This window comes from Bicyclus anynana, chromosome 12 (genome assembly GCF_947172395.1).
Source record: "Bicyclus anynana chromosome 12, ilBicAnyn1.1, whole genome shotgun sequence".
Classification (NCBI taxonomy): Eukaryota; Metazoa; Arthropoda; class Insecta; order Lepidoptera; family Nymphalidae; genus Bicyclus; species Bicyclus anynana.
This window is the reverse complement of record NC_069094.1, coordinates 11245790-11267010: the sequence shown is the minus strand read 5'-3', so window position 1 is coordinate 11267010 and position 21221 is coordinate 11245790. Positions and strand designations below refer to the sequence as shown.

At 36.0% G+C, this 21221-nt stretch overlaps 1 protein-coding gene across 1 annotated transcript in view; it reads right to left on the bottom strand.

Annotated features, from left to right (window-relative positions):
* The window catches only part of LOC112051672 (poly(rC)-binding protein 3), a 326225-nt gene that overhangs the window by 261228 nt on the left and 43776 nt on the right, over positions 1-21221 (bottom strand). Inside the window, exon 2 of the mRNA XM_052884856.1 lies at positions 15068-15094. The gene's annotated coding sequence lies outside the window, so the exon portion shown is untranslated. The remainder of the gene's footprint in view (positions 1-15067; positions 15095-21221) is intronic.

Sequence of the window (21221 nt, the reverse complement as noted above, 5' to 3'; positions counted from 1 at the left end):
TTTTTGGCATCCTGATTACTATATTTATTGCGTTTTATATTACTTAATGTTTTGTATATAGTTGAAAAATATATGAATGTATAAATAAATTAATGATAGATTAAAATGGACCAACTTCTGATAATTTTTAGTAGAAAGAAATGCTGAATAGGTAGGTAAGTATACATATACTATACAGTATACATATTCGACAATACTCATTTTTTTTATTGTGAAATGATATTTTACAATTTAAACTATCTTGAGTGTTATTCATTATAATTTATTATGAAACACAGATAAAACTCACTCATAGTATGCCCAACTAGCTTCGTACCCACACAGGGCCTTTAGTCATGAGCTGGTTCTTGCAACGCGGGAAGATCTAAACTGCAGCGCGTGCCAACGCTCGCAGCGCGCGTTAAGAGAGGGATTGAGGGCGCGAGTTTTAGCCGTGTTTCAAAATAAATTAATTCAAATGACATTTCAAATTAAAAGTAATTAAAAAGTTAGTTAACATTGTAAATGGATAAATTTCAATAAATTGTAAATTATCAAAAACAGGGCATACATTTCAAACGCGGCTAATTGAAATATTTATTCAAACTTGCTTTACCTATTTCAATTTCATAACTGTGAGCTTCACAAAGTTAAATCGATTTCTCCTCATGCTGTCAATTAACCGTCCATTTAATTATTTTAGGCAAATAGAAATTTTAAACAGGAATCGTGGTTGAGTCCAATTTTCGCTGGAAACAGCGTTAATCAAGTGTCATAACCATAGCAGTCATGACATTTGGGCGAAGTTGTTATGTTCTTATTTAACTTTAAACTAACGATTGCGAGCGACTTTGTCCGCATACATTTTTGTAGACTAGACAGCTCTGCGGTTAAAGGGCAAGACCTAAAAATAAAATGTCTAAGTTTCAATCCGAATCCATTTAGCTACTGATATACATTGACAGAACGAGAAAAGGTAATAATATTAATGAATTATTAATTTATATTTATGTTTATGTTAAGGAAAAGATATAAGTAGACATATTTATTACACACATACATAAAATATACACACATCACATTGCTCAGTGACTTGCAGAAATTTTCTTTCATTTTCAATGTAACGTTAAAATTCGCAAGGAATGTGGAAGAAACATTTCTTCCTGCCAATATTCTTGACATTAAAATTTACCTACATTTATTTTCAAGGTTTCATTTTATATTTCATTTGTTATTCACGTAAAGAATTCTACTTATTTATATTGGAGTTCATTGTCTAACTTCTCTTTAAACTAAATTATTGTATATACTATATTACAATACACCAGAATGGTGCTTACCACCAAATACTGTTCCGATGAAACGACCATTCAATTACCTATTTATAGCTTTAGGTAGGGAATTTGATCACAATATAAAATGTGCTATAAGTGACCATTTCACTAATACAAAACCCTCTTGTGACCTGTTACGGTCGTATTCACCAATCGTTTTAAATTGAAACTTCCACGAATGGAGAATTTTGGAAAAATATTTGAAAACATAAAGTAGAGTTTAGGTATCGTGGATTTATTAAGAACTATTGAGAATTCATGAATTTTTATTCAACCATTTGCTATTCAAGAATTTTTCTTTAGTATTTGTAAAAAATCTGCTACAATTGTGACGGGAAAAGTTAGTCGTTTCATCAAGATGAAGATATTCACGGAAAATAACGTTGATAGTAGTCAGTTACAAGAATAAGTAAAAGTATGTTCCCCGGATCCTGGAATATAATATAATACCTTTACCAATCTATAAACAAAGTACAGCATTTATAACTCCAGTAGACCTAAAATGCGTTAATACGCGAGAGAAAGATAAATGTCATACAATAACAATAAAAATTCTCTTTCGTCTCAACGCCACGAAAGAAAGATTGTACTTAGTTATTTATATATACATAAATAACTAAGTACAATCTTTCTTAATATATCAATATATATATATATATATATATATATATATATATATATTGCTTAGTATAAATCATGTATTATGTATATAGTCAGTCAGTAAGTTTACCTATAGTTACAACTTTAGTTTAATATATATTGTTATCATCAGAAATAGATTTGGTTTGTTGTAAGTTTTAAGTTAACCATAGTCGTAGACACGTCCGTGAACATATAAGGTTTTACCAGAAAACCAGCGCCACAGCTCACTGTGGCATCGTGCTGAGGTGGATCCCTTTTTTGTCCACGACCAGATTTTTGTATGTTCTGTTTGTTTATTTTATTTTATTACTTGTGTGTGGACAAATAAAGATATTCTATTATATTCTATATTTCTAATTTCCAGCTATCATTTGACGACGTCTTTTGCTCTTCAGGAAATACTTCATGGTTATGCTGAGGTACGAAAAGGAGTATTAACAGTTCTAAACTAAATTTGACACTTATTACAACCTGAAAATCTAACAGAAACGGAACAAAGAGAGTAAAATCGCCGGGCACAGCTTGTCTAATTTAAAATTCACCCCCAAAATTCTAAACGTTCTCAGAGAGATTCAATAGAAGAGGATCTTTTCAACGATGCTCATATTATGTTGACCTTTGACCCGCCATAAAATACTCGCCAATTCGTAGGTGCCTTTTTCTTCCGCTGCCGAAGCAGTTCATAAAGTATGCTAATCAGGGCAATAGGATATTTAACATATTCCACTTTGTAATCTGCCTTACCCAGTCAGCACTGAGGATCCCTTCTATCATGCTCTACATTATTTACCTTTGCAAATTTTCCGTTTTTAGAAATCTCATTTTAAACCCTTAGCTAGTAATAATACATTAAATCAATAACAAATGTGGGTAATGAAAACAGTAAAACATTTAAATTTACTGCCGTAATGTTACATCGTTTATGTTATATCATAGTACATCATAGGTTTTTGAATGTTGTAGATTACCCAGAGCCTGTAGCCATTTGGTACGTCGATTTTCTTTCTACAAACGCTAACGCTTCGAAAATTAAAAATGTATGAAAATGACATTTGCTATCGACAGGTCACGTTAACAAGTTGTCGATCGGATCTGTCATTCCCATATATTTTGTTAGTTTTAGAAGCGTTAGCGTTTGTAGAAAGAGAATTGACGTGCCGCATGCGTGATGAACCTGCCAATGCATAGCTTTAAGCAATATGTTAAAAACATTTATGAGTTCCTTTATGATAAAGATGCTTGGAGGCCGTTGGATCAGCTTCCACCTTCACACAGGAAGTAAAACTATAAGAAATTGTAAAGTTGTCATCAATTGTAAATTATAACATTGCATGATTTTTTTTTTATAGAGCAACTGTTTGAGTTTCTTACCGGTTTCTTCTCAGCAGAACCTGTCTTCCGAACCGGTGGTAGAATCTTTACAAATAGTCAACTGACGTGTCAAAAGTGCTTGTAAACTGAGCCTACTTGAAATAAATGAATTTTGAATTTGAATTTGCATGGTCATGACCCAGTTCCTCGGAGAGAACATTAAGCCGTCGGTATCAGTCATTATCATAAACATCTGATAGTTGTCGTAATTAATTTAACATCATCATCCTAAGCCCGCCAACTCACTTTGTAGCAGCGTGATGGGTCTAAGCTTTAGAACCGCTCTCTTATATGGAGGTAGAGGAGGTCTCCTATATGCATGGAGGTTCGTTAAGGTAGGTGATAGCACAATCTCGTTTGTGTGCGTGAACTAATAGAACGTCAGCACAGCAGAATTGTATTGTTAAAATTATATAGTTAGGCAGTCGATGTACATATATAAAAAAAACATACGGGTCAACTTGTAAACCTCCTCCTTTATTTTGAAGTTGAAAGAAAGAAAAATGCGTTTATTCCGAAATTATGCCACACATCACAATATCTCCAGTACACCGTGACATCCAAGACAATACCCTGCGATGTGTGGCATAACCCAGAAAATGGCCCTAGCTCAGCATAATGCTACGTGACCATTTGAATTTGGACACGCAGCGCTGATTTTCAGTTGGAACCACAGACTGGGTAACGCCACGAACACAGCCAACACAACCTTTTAATCTAAACTAATACCTACAATTACATTAAACTGAAAAATAAACTTAATAATAAATAACCAAAAAGAACTAAAATATAAAGTTGGTTAAAAATACACACGGACAAAGTTGCTAGAAGTTTTTATACATGTTTCTTCTGCCGCTCTTACACATATAAAAATGCAGTAAATATTGCTATTACAACTACGAGTAAAGTCAAAGTCTTCCTAAAATATAATATATATCCTAGAATAGTAATAAGAAACTTTATATCCCATTCAGATTGTAAATATTAATAATGTTTAATTTCTATGAAACTGACATAGTAGTATAATGTATGAAATCCCTCAAGGCTCGTTGTGCGACGCTCGTAATAGCTGTGGAGGTCACTTAAGTTCCTGATTGTAGCCCCAATGGTGTCGTGTTATGATATGCATCAGAGCAGTGTTGTCATATTCCACTATGCAGTTGATAGTGTTGGTTGAACGTGTAACATGTAATAGAAGAATAACATTATTTTGTTATGTTAAAATATTATATAGCTACGGAATATTTTGGTCCTGCAATATACATGAAATTCTTATTTAAACTAGCTGACACCGCGCGGTTTCACCCGCTTGGTTCCCGTTCCCGTAGGAATATGGGGATAATATATAGCCTATAGCCTTCCTCGATAAATGGGCTATCTAACACTGAAACAATTTTTATAATCAGACTAGTAGTTTCTGAGATGAGCTCGTTCAAACAAACAAACAAACTTCAGCTTTGTAATATTAGTATAGGTATACATTTTGCACTGAACATAAATTAAATAGATTTTGAAAAAAAAACAGCATGTTCTTTTAGTATCCGAAGATGCGTTCGTCGACTATTTAATATGCAAAGCTCAATATTTTTACGCAAGTATTATTTTGGTATTAATATCATTAACGAGCCTTTTTAGCCTAGTGGATATAACCTCTGCCTTCGATTCCTAGGGTGTAGGTTCGAATCCGGTCGGCGGCATGAATCAAAATTTTATTAATTAACAAATTAAATAATCTCCACGTTTCCTCACGACAAAGAAAAATTGTCGTGAGGAAACGTGGATATCTGAGAATTTTCTTAATTATCCATGAATGTAAAGTCTGCCAATCCGCTTGGGGCCAGCGTGGTTGACTATTAGATTAACCCCTCTTAATCAGAGAGGAGGTTCGTGCTCAACAGTGAGCCGAATATTGGTTGGTAATGAATAATTAAACTATGTCGGAAATGAGTGAGAAAGGTTGGATTCATTTTTATTGATATCTAGAAATTGGAGTTTGATTTTTTTTTTCTTATAAACATAATTCGCATGTTGAGTTAACCAGTAAGTGGGTTTATTCCTTAACAAAATATTTATTCAAATGAAAAAAAAAACAAGAACACAATAGTGTTTCCATTTATTAGATACCGATACCAGTACATTGTTCTACGAAATTAAAAAAAAAACTTACATTTAACTATGAAAATAAACCCTAAACTCTATAGCCAATATATATTGTTTATGTCCATAGCTTATTTGAAATAAAACAACATGTTTTGTACTTTGAGTTTAATTAATTTCTATTCATACTCCCACAAGTTACTCTCGCCATCCACTTTATTATTTGAGGTGCATAATGGTCCCGAATGAAATATTGGTTCAACGAGCGTGTTCGGGGAAAATTTCTAAAACAATTTTTAATCAATTAGGTAGCAAGCATCTCGGCTTGTTTCAATGTTCAGAATCAAAGGCCAAACTTCGCTCGGAGCTAAATACTTCAAATACAATGGTATGTAATTTCAGCGTTATTCATTTACTTGAGCTTATAAAATATACGGTAATGTAGGTAGATGCTTGGAATATGAGTATTTTTCCAATAAAATATTTTATTAATGAGAAAAAATTGGAATGGTTCGTAAAGAAATATTTTGCCAATGAAAATTAAATATTGAAAATGAAAGGGATGCTTTAAAAAACTTTTTACTAATTTTATTAAGATGTTTTGGTGTCATAATCAGAGAGACATAATCAAGACCGGGAGCCGCAGCAGAATAAGCTAAAACCGGTGGCACAAGTATGCCTCTCTGACTGAGAGTTACATATTTGTGCCTATTGCCGTAGAGACCCTTGGGCCATGGAGTCGCAGTGCCAAAAAATTTCACCGAATCATTTAATCGCGGCTAGTTGCCTCGACTAGCTCGGTTTTTGCACATAGGATCAGCCTTGCTGAATTTTGAATTTTGAATTTGAATTTTGCTTTTCAGCGCGGAAATGCAACCAGTATTCTTGCCACCATTCCACGTGGGCATGATTTGTATAGTTATTAGGATAAGTTAGCTTAAGTTCCTTTCTCAATAAAAAAAAAACGGTTGTCTGCAAAGTCTTCATAGACCAGATTATACTTTATTTCTTGTAAAAAAAGTTGGCAACCCTAGAGCGAGGGAACGACGCATGACGTCATCTTTTTTCGAGTTTGCAGCCGGCTATATCGAATTATAAGACGTCATGTCAAAAAATTGAAGATTCAAATATTTGATCGTCCGTGCATAACCTACACAATAAATTTCCAAAACAACCCTATAAACTTTAATTCTGTGGTCAGGAGCTCAGGAGTTCCAAACTTTCCTTAAGATCACTTTTCGTAGTCTCCAAACCAAATTCGATTAAGATGAAGAGACAATTCACTCACCCATTATTGGCACTGGGTTTTCAATTTTGCTGTACAATAAACCCTCTTGTGACCTTTCCGACCAATCGATTTGAATTCAAATTTTCACAGTATTACTCGAGCACAACTTTCAAAGTTGACTCGAAAGGCTGTCATTAAACCGATTTCTGCCGTCGGATTTCTAACTTTGGCGTATCGGCGAACTTTTGCTACTAAATGAACAGAGAAGTTTTTAAAGGCCAGATTTTTGTTATTCTTTACAGCACTGAAGATGTCTTTAACTTTACAACAGATGCTTAGACTCGTATAAGCGTCTGTATTTTAATGACTTCAAAATAAGACGGTTCCTTATATAAAAATTATGAAATACATATACCTACCTAAACTCCGAACTGTACTGACATTCAAAAACTGAAGAGTTTGTTTGTTTGAACGCGCTAATCTCAGAAACTACTGGCCCGGTTTTTTTGTTGGAGAATTCATTCAGTGTTAGATAGCCCATTTAAGGCTATAGGCTATATATTATCCCCGTATTACTACGGAAACGGGAACCACGCGGGTGAAACCGTACGGAATCACCTACTTTTATATATATTAACTAGGTTGAAGAGTTTGATTTGATTTTGACACGCCTTGATGGAGCATATTCCTACCGGCATAAAGTTGTGGGCTGTATAAGTTGATTAAAAATAATTCGATTATTTCATTGATTGTCTGGGGCAGGTTTTCATCATTGTAATGAAGGCTTTCATGAGGTCAATACACACAGCTGCTGGAGACTAGTTTCCTCGTCAACCACGTTGTTAACAGTGTTCGTCACACTCATTTAGCCTCGGCTCGTTAACTCAGTTAACAAGCCTTTCACATTCAAGTGTTATCTCTGCCTTGCAACGACTTGCGGTACGGACGGCTTCAGTTTGCTCGTGGCGTTTCAGCCGTCCACATCTCTTGTCGTGTAATTCTTTATGGGTTACTTGGCAGAGGCGGGGAGAGTGACTTGAGTGGAAAAGGGGAGTCTTAGATATCTGTCAAAGGCGCCTTTAACCCTACACACATCGCTCACAAGTGCGTGACTTCACTCAAGGTCATTCTCTGCCATTCTAGGGTCTTATTTTTGTTGGTTGTGGTTACTGTTTGATTTGTTTATTAAGTTGTCATTAACAACTTGTTTTAACCTTTGTTTGACATTAGTTTTCTTATTTTTGTAATCATTTAAGTCTGCTAAAAGAAGTCAAATTGATTCCATTAAAAAGTGCCGAATCACACTTCGAACTGCGTAGATACTGTGTTTAATAAGTCGAAGGCAATAAAAATTACTGCCCACGCGAATACAGCGATCTTCTCTAACCTCGAACGGGAATTGAACGAGCGTCAAAGATGGCGGACGCTCACAACACGAGCCTGTAAGGTGGTTTTTCTCAACATACCCTCAAAATCGGTGACAAAATTACTTAAATAGATTGAGGAAATTTCGAATGAAGAATTTAATTGGAAATATTTATGAACATGCCTAAATAGGAAAACCGAAGGAAAACCCAAAAGCACTAGGGATTCGTCAGCTGTTAGTATATGCAAGAAAAAAATATTTTATTATTCATAACTTATATATAACTTTAATACCTATTTTCGACGTCATTGTTACTTCTAAAATATTAACATGTCGTTATCAACCAATTCGGCTCACTGCTGAGCTCGAGTCTCCTCTCAGAATGAGAGGGGTTAGGCCTTAGTCCACCACGCTGGCATTGCGGATTGGCAAACTTCACACACGCAGACAACTAAGAAAATTCTCTGGTATGCAGGTTTCGTCACGATGTTATCCTTCACCGTTTGAGACACGTGATATTTAATTTCTTAAAATGCACACAACTGAAAAGATCGGAGGCAAAGGTCATATCCACTGAGCTATCACGGCTCTCGTTTACATGTAATACAGTTTAATTTCGTTAAGCGGATTGTATGTACATCAAAAGAGATTATCGGTTAATTTTGGTACTTGATATGTATGCCGGTCGCTTAATTAGTCGCCTTTATAGCGTGTTTGCAGGTCAACACTGCGTCCCGTGCAACAGTCACGTCTCACAGTACGTAAACGTCTCTTTATAATTCACGACACGACACGACTAGAGCTGCGATATCATCATTGCCCTAATTAATGCGTTACTGCATCTGTACATCAATTCTATATAGTTATAGCGCTGCGACATGTCGTTTCCATGGCAACTTCATTGTTAATGACGAAAAAATACGTTTATATTTTAGCTTCCTATAAGCTTAATTCGAATAAGATGTGTTATAAGCGAAAACTTTATCGACGAGTGTCTATTAGCAGAATCATAACCCTGAATCTACGTTACTTGTGAATCTGATTTGGAATCTCTTAATTAATACGTTCGCTGCGGCACTGATTTTTCTGTACTTTCCTCTGGTGCGTTACGAGGTATTTTGACCTCATACTAAAACTTTAGGTGGTTCGATACGAGGTCTGTCGACCTCGTAATTCTTGGAGATACTAGACTTACGAGTTCAATTGGCCTTATACCGCAGCCAACGTTTTAAAAGATCGCATCACCCACAAGGAAATTATGAATGCTGAATTGTGAAAATACTTTCACTTAAACAAATGCTGTCTAATGCTCATGATAAATCATCTTAAAATAAATACTCATAACAATAGTCTGAATATATATTGTTTAACTTAACGTAAATTGATTCATTTTTAAGGTTCCATAGTTAACAACGAGTTTCGTCATTCCCTTTTGTCCGTCCGCGATCTATCAACTAACTCAGAGACTATTATTGTCACCAGAAAACTGTAATTTAGCATAAGAACGGAAACCAAGTCGGTTACTAGTTTGTAAGGGAAGTAAATTTAAAGTGGTATTGATTAATGTTTTTACTCATTTACTCCATGTCACTTTATGTAATAGTGTAAAAACTAGCTTACGACGCACGGTTTCACCCGCGTGGTTCCCGTTCCCGAAAGAATACGGGGATAATATATAGCTTATAGCCTTTCTCGATAAATGGACTATCTAACACTGAAATATTTTTTTCAAATCGGACGAATATTTCCTGAGATTAGCGGGTTCAACCAAACAATCAAACAAACTTTTCAGCTTTATTATATTAGTATAGATCGTCCTCAACCCATATTCGGCTCACTGCTGAGCTCGAGTCTCCTCTCAGAATGAGAGGGGTTAGGCCAAGGGATTAGTATAGATATTACATACTAAAGAATCCGCTGCAAAAGGTTTAAAAACTTAATCCATATTAAAGGCATCTAGTTATTTAATCGTCTCAGCATTGTCGCAGTGTCGTGCATTATAAAAAGCAGCCCGCCTAAAGCCTGATACGCATTTACAAAATTAAACTAGATGCCGTCGCTCGATCCCCGCACAGCGCACCTACGTGCACTATTACCTACAAACACGAGTGCTTTTAACACCTGACCACATAATAACGCAACATTAACAATGTAATTCAACCCGTGTCGGGTTTATTTTGCCTGTGACGCCAACGGAAATTTAATTACCTGCGCCATTTATAGATTTTTCATTATACTTTAGTGAGCCGAGCGTATGCATGTGGAATATTCTGTAGCTGTACAAAAAAAATCGTATACTAGCGGATGACTGCGATTCCGTTCGAAAGAAATTCTGTTTATCACAAATCTCATAAGAACCGTGATTTTTTTCGAAACAATAAGTAGCCTATGAGTTAATCCAGAGTAAAACCTATTTCCATTCCAAATTTCAGTCAAATCGGTTAACAAGCTACAGTGTAAAGAAGGAACAAACATACTTACACACTTACACACACAAAAACATAGAATGTTTTTTATAATATTAGTGTAATAAATGACTTTTTAAATTTTTGGAAGGCTTATTTTAAGGATTTTTACGAATACATCCAAGATTACGACTTTACTAATTAGTGAAACCCATGGAGGTACGTATTACTGTTATTAGATCTACAATCTAGTCTATTTGATTGGTAAGTAATTTTATCTTAGCTTAAACAAGAGTTTAGTTCTCTGTTCAATAAACATAGAGAATAAATCTATATATATAAAAATGAATTGCTGTTCGTTAGTCTCGCTAAAACTCGAGAACGGCTGAGCGGATTTATCTCATCTTGGTCTTGAAATGTTCGTGGAGGTATAGAGAAAGTTTAAAAGGTGAGAAAAATCAGAATAATTGCCGGGAAAACCATAAAAACAACCGTTTTCTATTTCCCATACAAACGTTTAAGAGTCAAGGGGTAGGAGTAGAGAGGGGTAGGGCAGGGGTAGAGTAGGGGTATAGTAGAGTAGAAGAAGTGCACATAAGTCAAAGCGAAGCTTGACCGGGTCCACTAGTCTTCCAATAAATTTAAAACAACATCAGAAATATGACGATTTCAATGTTTTAGTTAAATCAAAGGTTTGATCAAAAACATTACAGTAACTACAGTATTGACGGCCTCCGTGGCGCAGTGCTATGCGCGGTGGATTTACAAGATGGAGGTCCTAGGCTCGTTCCCGGGCTGGGCCAATTGAGGTTTTCTTAATTGGTCCAGGTCTAGCTGGTGGGAGGCTTCGGCCGTGGCTAGTTACCACCCTACTGACAAAGACGTACCGCCAAGCGATTTAGCGTTCCGGTACGATGTCGTGTAGAAACCGAAAGGGGTGTGGATATTCATCCTCCTCCTAACATGTTAGCCCGCTTCCATCTTAGACTCCAATCCCTTGACTACAATCACTTCCAGGTGTGATTGTAGTCAAGGGCTAACATGTAAAGAATAAAAAAAAAGAAAAGTAATCTACCCAACTTGCAATTCCTGATGTTTACTACGGATATAGCGGTGTAAGTTGGTAAAAAGTTCCTTATTTGACTAAAATAACAGCAAGCTACAGTTTGAAAGTTGGTGTTGTTGTACCATTGTGTTGAGAGTGTAAAGCACTCGGTCATGTACATTGTACATGCATACTTGATCGCTCGCCGGGCGTATGGGTAAACTACTAGTATCTGGGAACAGAGTACCCTCTACATCTACTCTACCTACATATCACCTATTACCAATCTAGTATGTAATGTATTTATACAGGGTGCTCGGGAGTATTTCCCATAACTCTAGTGTAATATTTTTTAAGGAAAATTAAATAAAAATGTCTAAATAACATATAAATGAATATTTTCGGAGTAATAGATTTCAAATTGTGTCCTATAAATCGCATCCATATATTTATACGCACCCAGCCAAACTTATTTATTGATAAAATATCATGAAGTAGCTTACTAGTGAAGTGCGGCGTGCCATTGTAATATTTCGTCGATATCGACAGTGTTACCACTACGGTATTTTAAAATGCAAGGATAGATACATGCGTGTGTTACATGGATAGTTGTAATCTTTTTGAAAACCTGCACTGTTAAAACTGAAGGTGTGTAGCGCATCTAAGGTAATACAGAAATATCAAAAAAAAAAACAAGTTAGTTGTATAGTATACCTTATTAACAATTTTAGGTGGTAAGATAGCAGTAGCGAAGGTTGAAATATTCTTGTAGGCCGTTCATGTGTTTTTAGTCTGAATGACAAAGCGAGTTTTATAGGTATACGAAATTCTACGTTCTTATAGATATTATTAATATGTACTGCTTTTTAGTTGCGCGTTTGTTGTACAGATTGTAGAAATGCTGTTGTAATACTATATATTTATTTCGAATGTATAAAATACATTACAATTATTAATATGAATGTATGGATTTTAAAAAGGTAACGGAAGATAGGAAAGCCCTCCTTTCTTTTACGGTAGTGTGGACCGATTTCATCTACCTTACCTTGATATAAAGTAAGAAAGTGACAAAACTAACTTTAAGACTATCTAACACAAAAGCTAACGAAACCGGCCCTTATTCTCGTATATATATTATGACCAAAACAACCTATTATTACTTACTCGTGAGCGTAAATTTATTTTACTCGTTTCCCAGTTAAAAATACACATAATACTAACAAGGCAAACGCTTTGACTGCATAAACCTTGTGTGTAGAGTCTTTGTTCCCATGCAGAGCCAGTGTGGATCATTCCAATTATATATCCAGAGTACGCCAGTACGACAGTAAATTGAAAACAACTTTGTTTCTATGAAAGTGCTTACATAATGCGATAAAATATATATGATACTCATTAGTTTTCTACTAAAAATACGGTTATGATAGTAATTATAATCTAGGTACTAACACTCGTGGCTGAATGACACAGCTGCAAAGCTTTGAATTAAATATAAAGGACTTTTCAAAAATATATAATTAAATGTGGTAAAAAATTTTAAGTACAGCTCTTTCTATTATTTTTCGAAAGTTTACCTAAGTAAGTATTTTTCATATAAAAATTAAAAGTTTGAAAACATCTACCAGCTTTTCATATCACAAATTCTTTCCTAAAGGAAAATTCTGATACTGAAACTCATCTGTGGGCTCGACACCTGGAGTCGAGTTACGTAATCATTGTTTATTTTAGTCTTTTTTTCTTTGTAGAGACGTCTCTATCTTGCTCTAACGTTATAATATTAGGTGTAGCAAAAAGAAAAAGGATGGCATATATAATCACTCAATACTTCTACAAAACTTATCTGTGATTAGTAATGTCAGTTTTTTAAACCGCGCTCTAGGAGCGCGGCCCACAGACGCGGGATTTCAAACTCATATTTTTTTTAAATCTTTGTACATTATAAGTGTTTTTTTCTTTGGTAGAGTAAAATAACGAGTCGTCGGTCTGGTCAACAACAATAATATTTGACAGCGATCATAAAAACTCAAACAATTTAAGCCAACGCCAACCCTTTTTATGGCAGCGTGGTATGTCTTAGCTCCATTTTCCGTCTCCTTTAAAGAGAGAGGTTTGGACCTATAGTAGGCCGTTAAAATAGGCTGATAATTATGACGAATTACTCTATACAGTATACACGGTAAACTAATATAGTCCAGTTACGGAATTTTCACGGGCGTATACTTTAACCTTGACATCAAACTGTATGTTCTAGTTTTAGTTGATTCATTACAAAATATTTAAAAACGAGACGAGATATAAAATATTGTATAACAACGCTTCGTGGAGATTTACGACGGCTGGAGTGCACCTCATTGTTTCCCGAAGTAAGTCGCGACAGTGGACTGTTTTATAGATGACAAACACTAATAGTCAGGGATCCGTAGAACATTTTGTACTCTCTCTCCAGTCGGTCCCTCGTGACTGAGGATCGTGACCACCATGGCGAGTCATCTTTTGGTATACAATGTTCCTCCATCGAGTACGGTCGCTGGCCATTTGAACGGCACTGTAAAAGGTGCGGGCTCCTGTTTCCTTGAGAAAGATTTGACATTTTGTACAACTGATTATTATCAAGTTAATTTTCCGTGAGAAGCTTCATCTTGATGAGACGCTCTTTTTTATTCACAAAAATTCTTGATTCTGGTACCCCGCTTCTATAGTAAATATTAATTATTTATTATTAATCTAGCCAGGAAAACCAACTCAACGGTAAAAGTTTCATCGTGACGCATAAACTATTCTGGGACAAATGAGGTATGGGCAATGGGACATCTCCTTTACAAGTGATTACTATCAAGTTAATTTTCCGTGATGAGACGCTCAACTTTTTTAGTTACGAAAATTGTTTATTTTGGTTACCAGGTAATGAAAATTTAGGTAAAACTACCCTACTCCCGAGGATACTAAAAGTTGTTATTAATTAGTTGTTTATTTACTGTTACTTAATTTAGTTATACAACATAACAGCCACTATTTTCTACAAATTACGTGGTACAATGTCTCGTTCCGACGCTTAGAAATGTTTATTACCTGGTAACCCAGTTACTAACACTACCAAAATCAAGAATTTTCGTAACTAAAAAAATTTAGTGTCTTATCACGGAAAATTAATTTGATAGTAAATAGTTATCACTTTTAATTTTGTTCCACGTATCCCGGACTATCACTGCTTACTGCTTGACAACTTTACAGTTATCAGCTATTTATTCTAAAAAACAGAAATCAAATTTCTGTTTTTTTTCAACAAACAAATTTTATTCATTGGAAAAATATAGCGACTCAAACAATAGTATGAGAAGAGAGTGCCACCCGCTCGCGCTTTCTCAGTACGCTGTACCTGCGTTGTTATATCTACTGTGGCTGTACGCACGATCGAGTTATTTCCGAAAAGCGGTACTGAGCCTGTCCTACGCGGGACAATTAATTTTGATTTAAAATCGGGACGTCTGGCAACTCTGGCTGGAGGGCACATTATTGGTTTCCAAAGTAAGTCTATGGTAGTGGAATGTTTTATGATTGACGAGAAACATTTAAACGTAAGGGTTTAATCTAGGTACTTACAAATTCAAAGCAGTGGCTAGTATCAACCTGGGGACAATAATTAAGTAATTAGTTTTTATTTTCAACAGTAACACTTTACTTATTCGAAAGCGAACAAATTTTAACGTGGAGGTGCTGTGCAAATCACACACTATTACATTAAAATACAATACATTAGTCATAGATATGCCGATATAAAGATTTTCCTCATTTTAGAAAAACTGAAACTTTCACAGCTTTTGCAGGAGCATAAGATAGCGTATATACCTATGGCATAAGAATTGGTAGAGTTTAGTACAGTAGGCAAATATGGAGCTTAAACCATGGTAGGTCTGGGAGGTAGTAGGTTTCAAGGGTCCAATTTAGGATCTGCCCTCAATTGTTCAAATATAAAACGTATTTTTTTTACATTTTCTTCGGGATATCAAGAGAAATTATGTATCCAGTCGCCAGATTCATGACAACCCTCTGTCTACCAAACACGAGTACCTTCATGACAACACTTTGCTAGAGACTTTAAAAGTTTTATTTTTAACGGTGTATCTCCATTACTAATACCTATGGATATAGTCGTACATACCCTATGAAAAATTATCCCTAATTTGCAATAAGTTAATAATGCTAATGCAATAGTAAGATGTGTTTATTTATACAGGGCGATGGAGCGAGTTATGCTTGGAGTTTCTCTGCGTGATAGAATCACAAATGAGGATATCCGTAGAAGAACCAAAGTTAATATAGCTCAGCGAGTCGCGGTGTTAAAGTGGCAATGGGCAGGGCACATAGTTCGAAGAGCCGATAGACGATGATCAACTTCGATAGATATTAGTTACAAAATCATTATTTCAAATCAACAGGAAATATACCCTGTAGTGTGCAAATATTGTGTACAATGTTTATTTAGATCACGTCTCTCTTGTTTACTGTTAATTGAATTCTAAAATAATAGTGGATGCGACAATGTCTGAAAGTCATAAGTCTCGAACAAAGTGCAAGTGTAGCTTCGCTGGGACTTACAAAGTCGTGAATGGTTCCCATTGTTTTGCTGACGTTAGTTGACGGAGGACAAATTCCTTTGTAATGGTTGACTAACATTGTAGAATATGTTACTTTAAAACATTCATGTTGATGAGATTTTTATGTAAGCGATCTTATTCAGTGTGTTACACAAAATTGAGTTTTGGTTATCTCTAGGTATATCTCTTAGCGAAATTACTATGTAAATCACAAAGTCGTTTGCCAAAAATGTAAGCCATTGTAAATATCTATAATAATGTGAAAACTAATTTAAAATGTGGATAAATAGTTAAACTTACTTGATGATGATTAAGGTTTACGTACTCTTGTCTACTTTACACGGCATTTAAAAACAAGCATTAGCGCAAAGACGAAAGCAACACAGAACAGAACATACTAGTAGATTTATAACGCAAAGCAACAAAAGCGGAATTGTTGGTGTCAAACAATATCTAGGATGATTAGATCCAGGATGTCTGAAATGCATAGATAGGTACTTATTATAAACAAATATATTCACTAGCAAAATAATGAAAATTAACTTTTAGTCATCATTTACGTTTTTCGTTGTTTTTCAAAAGATAAAATGAACTGAGTATATTTGACTTTAGTACCTACGTCCTACGTACGTTACAAATAAACACAGAACAAAATATTGAAAGGGCACATTGGAAATACATTCAAAAGAAATAATTCGTACCTTATCTTCTATGTTTAGCCATTAAACATCAAACGAGTTCGTGGATTTCCAATTTATAACGGCCTCCGTGGCGCAGAGGTATGCGCGGTGGATTTACAAAACGGAGGTCCTGGGTTCGATCCCCGGCTGGGCAGATTAAGATTTTCTTAATTGGTCCAGGTCTGGCTGGTGGGAGGCTTCGGCCGTGGCTAGTTACCACCCTACCGGCAAAGACGTACCGCCAAGCGATTTAGTGTCCGGTACGATGCCGTGTAGAAACCGAAAGGGGTGTGGATTTTCGTCCTCCTCCTAACAAGTTAGCCCGCTTCCATCTTAGACTGCATCATCACTTACCATCAGGTGAGATTGTAGTCAAGGACTAACTTGTAAATAATAAAAAAAAAAATGAAAGTAAGCTATTTGCGAATACATGTTATGTTAACTTAACAACACTTGATAATTTGTCAATTTCGACAGCTATTAGTTGATCGTAGTTCAATAGAGCCTTTTAGTAACTAGGGGTAAATAAACACCGTTTAAATACATTGAATCGGATCCGATTAACACTCGCTTGGCTTTTAGTTGAAAAGGGGTTTTAAGTGAAACAAGTTCCGGCAAATACTTTGACGTCCGGCACCATATTTCAGTTTATTGCTTTTACGCTAAATGAAAAACGCCAGACTTTATAAAGCATCGGTCGCTAAAGCACTTACTTTAATCAGAACAAGTTTTGGACCATATTTTTATCTATACTAATATTATAAAGAGATAAAGTTTGCCAGTTTGAGAGGTTGTTGAGTGTATGTCTGGCTCTACTAAACAGATTTTGAAAAATGTTTATAGAAAGCCACGTTATTTGTTAGTGTTATAGGCCATATTTTATCTACGTGCTCTCATGGGAACAATAACTATGCAGATGAAAACATTATATCTGTTAAAAGTTATATGTGGATAACATATTTCATGCAATACTAGCGGCCAGCCGCAACTTCGTCCGTGTGGAATTTAGTTTTTCACAAATCCCTCGGGAACCATGGATTTTTCCGGGATGAAAAGCCTATGTAACCTATAAAGATAGTATTCCTAGATGCTCAAATTCATTGCCCAAAGATTAGTTCATTGCTTGTCCATATTCAATTTCAATCTACACGATTTTGTACCTGCGTTTCGCTTTGATCCACCGAGCCAAAAGTGAAATTAGCAAAGCATAATTATTAATTACTAGCGGGCGCCCGCGACTCCGTCCGAGTGGAATTCAGTTTTGCACAAATCCCGCGGGAACCATGGATTTTCCGGGCTGAAAAGTAGCCTATGTGTTAATCCTGACTAAAATTTATTTTCATTCCAAATTTCAGCCAAATCGCCGCAATATTAACAAAGTTTCATACAAACTTTCATCTCCTATTTTATCCCCTTGAGGGTAGAATAATTGATCATAATCCTTTCTTAGCGGATGCCTACGTCATAACATCTACCTATATGCCAAATTTTAGCTCGATCCGTCCAGTGGTCTGGGCTTCGTCCGCTAGGAATTCAAATTTCACAAATCGCGCAGGAACCACTGATTTTTCAGAGATAAAATGTAAAGTATATATATGTTGCTCAACAAATTCATCTATCTTCCAGTAAAACTCCCATTCCATTAGTTTTTGCACTACCAAAGATTAACTCGGACAAACAAACTAAAATGTAAAAAGCTTCATTGTGTTTTTAATTAAGGTGTTAAGAAAGAAAGAAAGAAAGAAGAAAGAAAGTTTTTTTCTTTCTAATTAAGGTGTTAATAACAAAAAACACTAATAAAACAGTTATTTTTAATTCACAGGTAAACACTTCAATCTACTATATAAAAATAAGTCGGGTTTTCCTTCCTGACGCTATAACTCCAGAACGCACGAACCGATTTCCACGGTTTTGCATTTGTTGGAAAGGTCTCAGGCTCCGTGAGGTTTATAGCAAAGAAAATTCAGGAAAAATTTCAACGTAAGGTAGGGTAGGGGTAGGGTAGGGGTAGGGGTAGGGTAGGGGTAGGGTAGGGTAGGGGTAGGGTAGGGGTAGGGCAGGGGTAGGGTAGGGGTAGGGTAGGGGTAGGGTAGGGGTAGGGTAGGGGTAGGGTAGGGTAGGGGTAGGGTAGGGGTAGGGTAGGGGTAGGGTAGGGGTAGGGTAGGGGTAGGGTAGGGGTAGGGGTAGGGTAGGGTAGGGGTAGGGTAGGGGTATGGTAGTGGTAGGGTAGGGGTAGGGTAGGGGTAGAGTAGGGGTAGGGTAGAGGTATTTGAAAGTTTACATCGAGTTTCACGCGAACGAAGTCGCGGGCATCCGCTAGTTTTATATAAATGTATTGAATATTGATATTAAAGGTTACCTTTTAGAATAGCGTATGTTTACTTATTGGGTCTAATCCGCGACACTATAACCGAACCACAAAATCCGCCATCCCAAACACTACTTTTCGTAACAACATATTTTATTCCATGCTTTGATACGATTATGTTTTTCCGAGGGCGAAAGGGTTTCGCAGTTGGGATTTGCAAGGATTTTGCGGTTGCCAATCTTCACGGTAAAACCTGGCGGCATCTATATACTTTCAATGGACGAAAAAAGATATTGTATCAGGTTTTTGTAGCGAATTTTCCAATATTCTGAGGAAAACTAACAAAAGAATAAAGTTGATACCCAATAAACATACAGGGGATTTAGGAAATTTGTCTTTTTATTTATGTACACGCCGTAGTAACGGTAACTCAAAATATTGTGGTGGGAAATGTAGAAGGCAAAGGCCACGAGGTAGATTTCCGACCCGATATTGTAAACAGGTGCCCGGTCAACTTTTGCAGTGCATCCAAATGTCCAGCGACCGTACTCGATGGAGGAGCCTGAGGAGGAGAGATGGAGGGACTGTCTAATGAAAGATGACTCGTCAAGGTTGTCACGGTCCTCAATCATGAGGGGCCGACTGGAGAGAGAATCTCGTAGTTTAATTTAAATACTTTTGCATTTTTACTTTTGCTTATTAACTGTATTAACATTTATTATTGTTTTATAGATGCGAATTCATGTGCCTTAATTATTCAACAGATCATCATAATGAATCTATTATATATGCAAACACATCATCACTGTTAAACATGAGACTCCTCTCAGAATGAGATGGGTTAGGCCAATAGTTTACCACGCTGGCACAATGCGGACTGGCAGACTTCACAGAATTAAGAAAAATCTCAGGTATGCAGGTTTCTTCACTATGTTTTTCCTTCAACGTTTAAGACAACTAATATTTAATTTCTTAAAATGCACATATCCGTAAAGTTGAATGTGCATCCCCTAGTCCGGATTCGAACCTTATGCCCCCCGAATCAAAGACAGAGATCATGTCCACTTGGCTATCACGGCTCATGCAATACATGCTCACACTATAGTATTGGTAAATTGGTATACTATCCCTTATTAGTCCATTGGTCATGACTGCACAAATTAGTGCCTACATCTGAATTCTGATGCAATTCAGTGCCCATATTTGGCGTGTCAAGGCATAATGTCATGACGTCTTGTCTTGTTATGGTGGTTAGTCTTGTGAGACTCCCCTGACGCAGTGAATATCAGTGTATATCCGTTGGTTTATGTAACGAGGTCCTGGGTTTGATATTTAAACTTACCGTTACTGGAATTAAAAGTTACTGTGTTAATTTGTGATTTTTTTTTTAACGACTTGCCTGATATATACTAGCGGACGCCCGCGACTCCGTACACGTAATTTTTTCTCAATTACATAGGAACCGTGGATTTTACCGGGATAAAAAGTAGCCTATGTTATGTACCTAGGTCTAATTTATCTCTATACCAAATTTCATCAGAATCGGTTCAGCGGTTTCACCCGTGGAAAGGTAAAATACAGACAGATCGACTTACTTTCGCACTTATAATATTAGTATGAATACCTTGAATCGGTGCCTTTGCTATGTTAGCGGGCTACAATTGACTAAACATTAAGCAACGAAGACCTCACATTTTAATTAAAAGAACACTTTTCTTCTACTCACATCGCTTACCGGCATCGAAACGGAACGCTAATAACCTTCTCTTGTTATCTTAAAGAATAGTTACTAGTAACTAGCCGTGGCCGAAGCTACTAGGTGTGCTTGGACACCTAAGTGCGTCATAATACTCAATATTCACCCCGACATCGAATTTGTTAATTATTGTCAGAAATAAAAATAAAATTGTTACACACCACACCAGGTTACATAAAATTAGTAATTCTTTTAATGGTAATTGTATACGTTTTTATAATAAACTGCCACATGAAACCACTGACATGTCTATCAATAAGTTCAAAGTTTTTATTAAATACAAGCTTATAGAAAAGTCGTACTATAGTGTTAATGATTACGTAAACATCAAAATTGCTTGGAAATGAAATGTATTACATGACAGGCTACATATACACCTATTGTTAAATGGTGATAAACTAAAAAAGGAAAAACT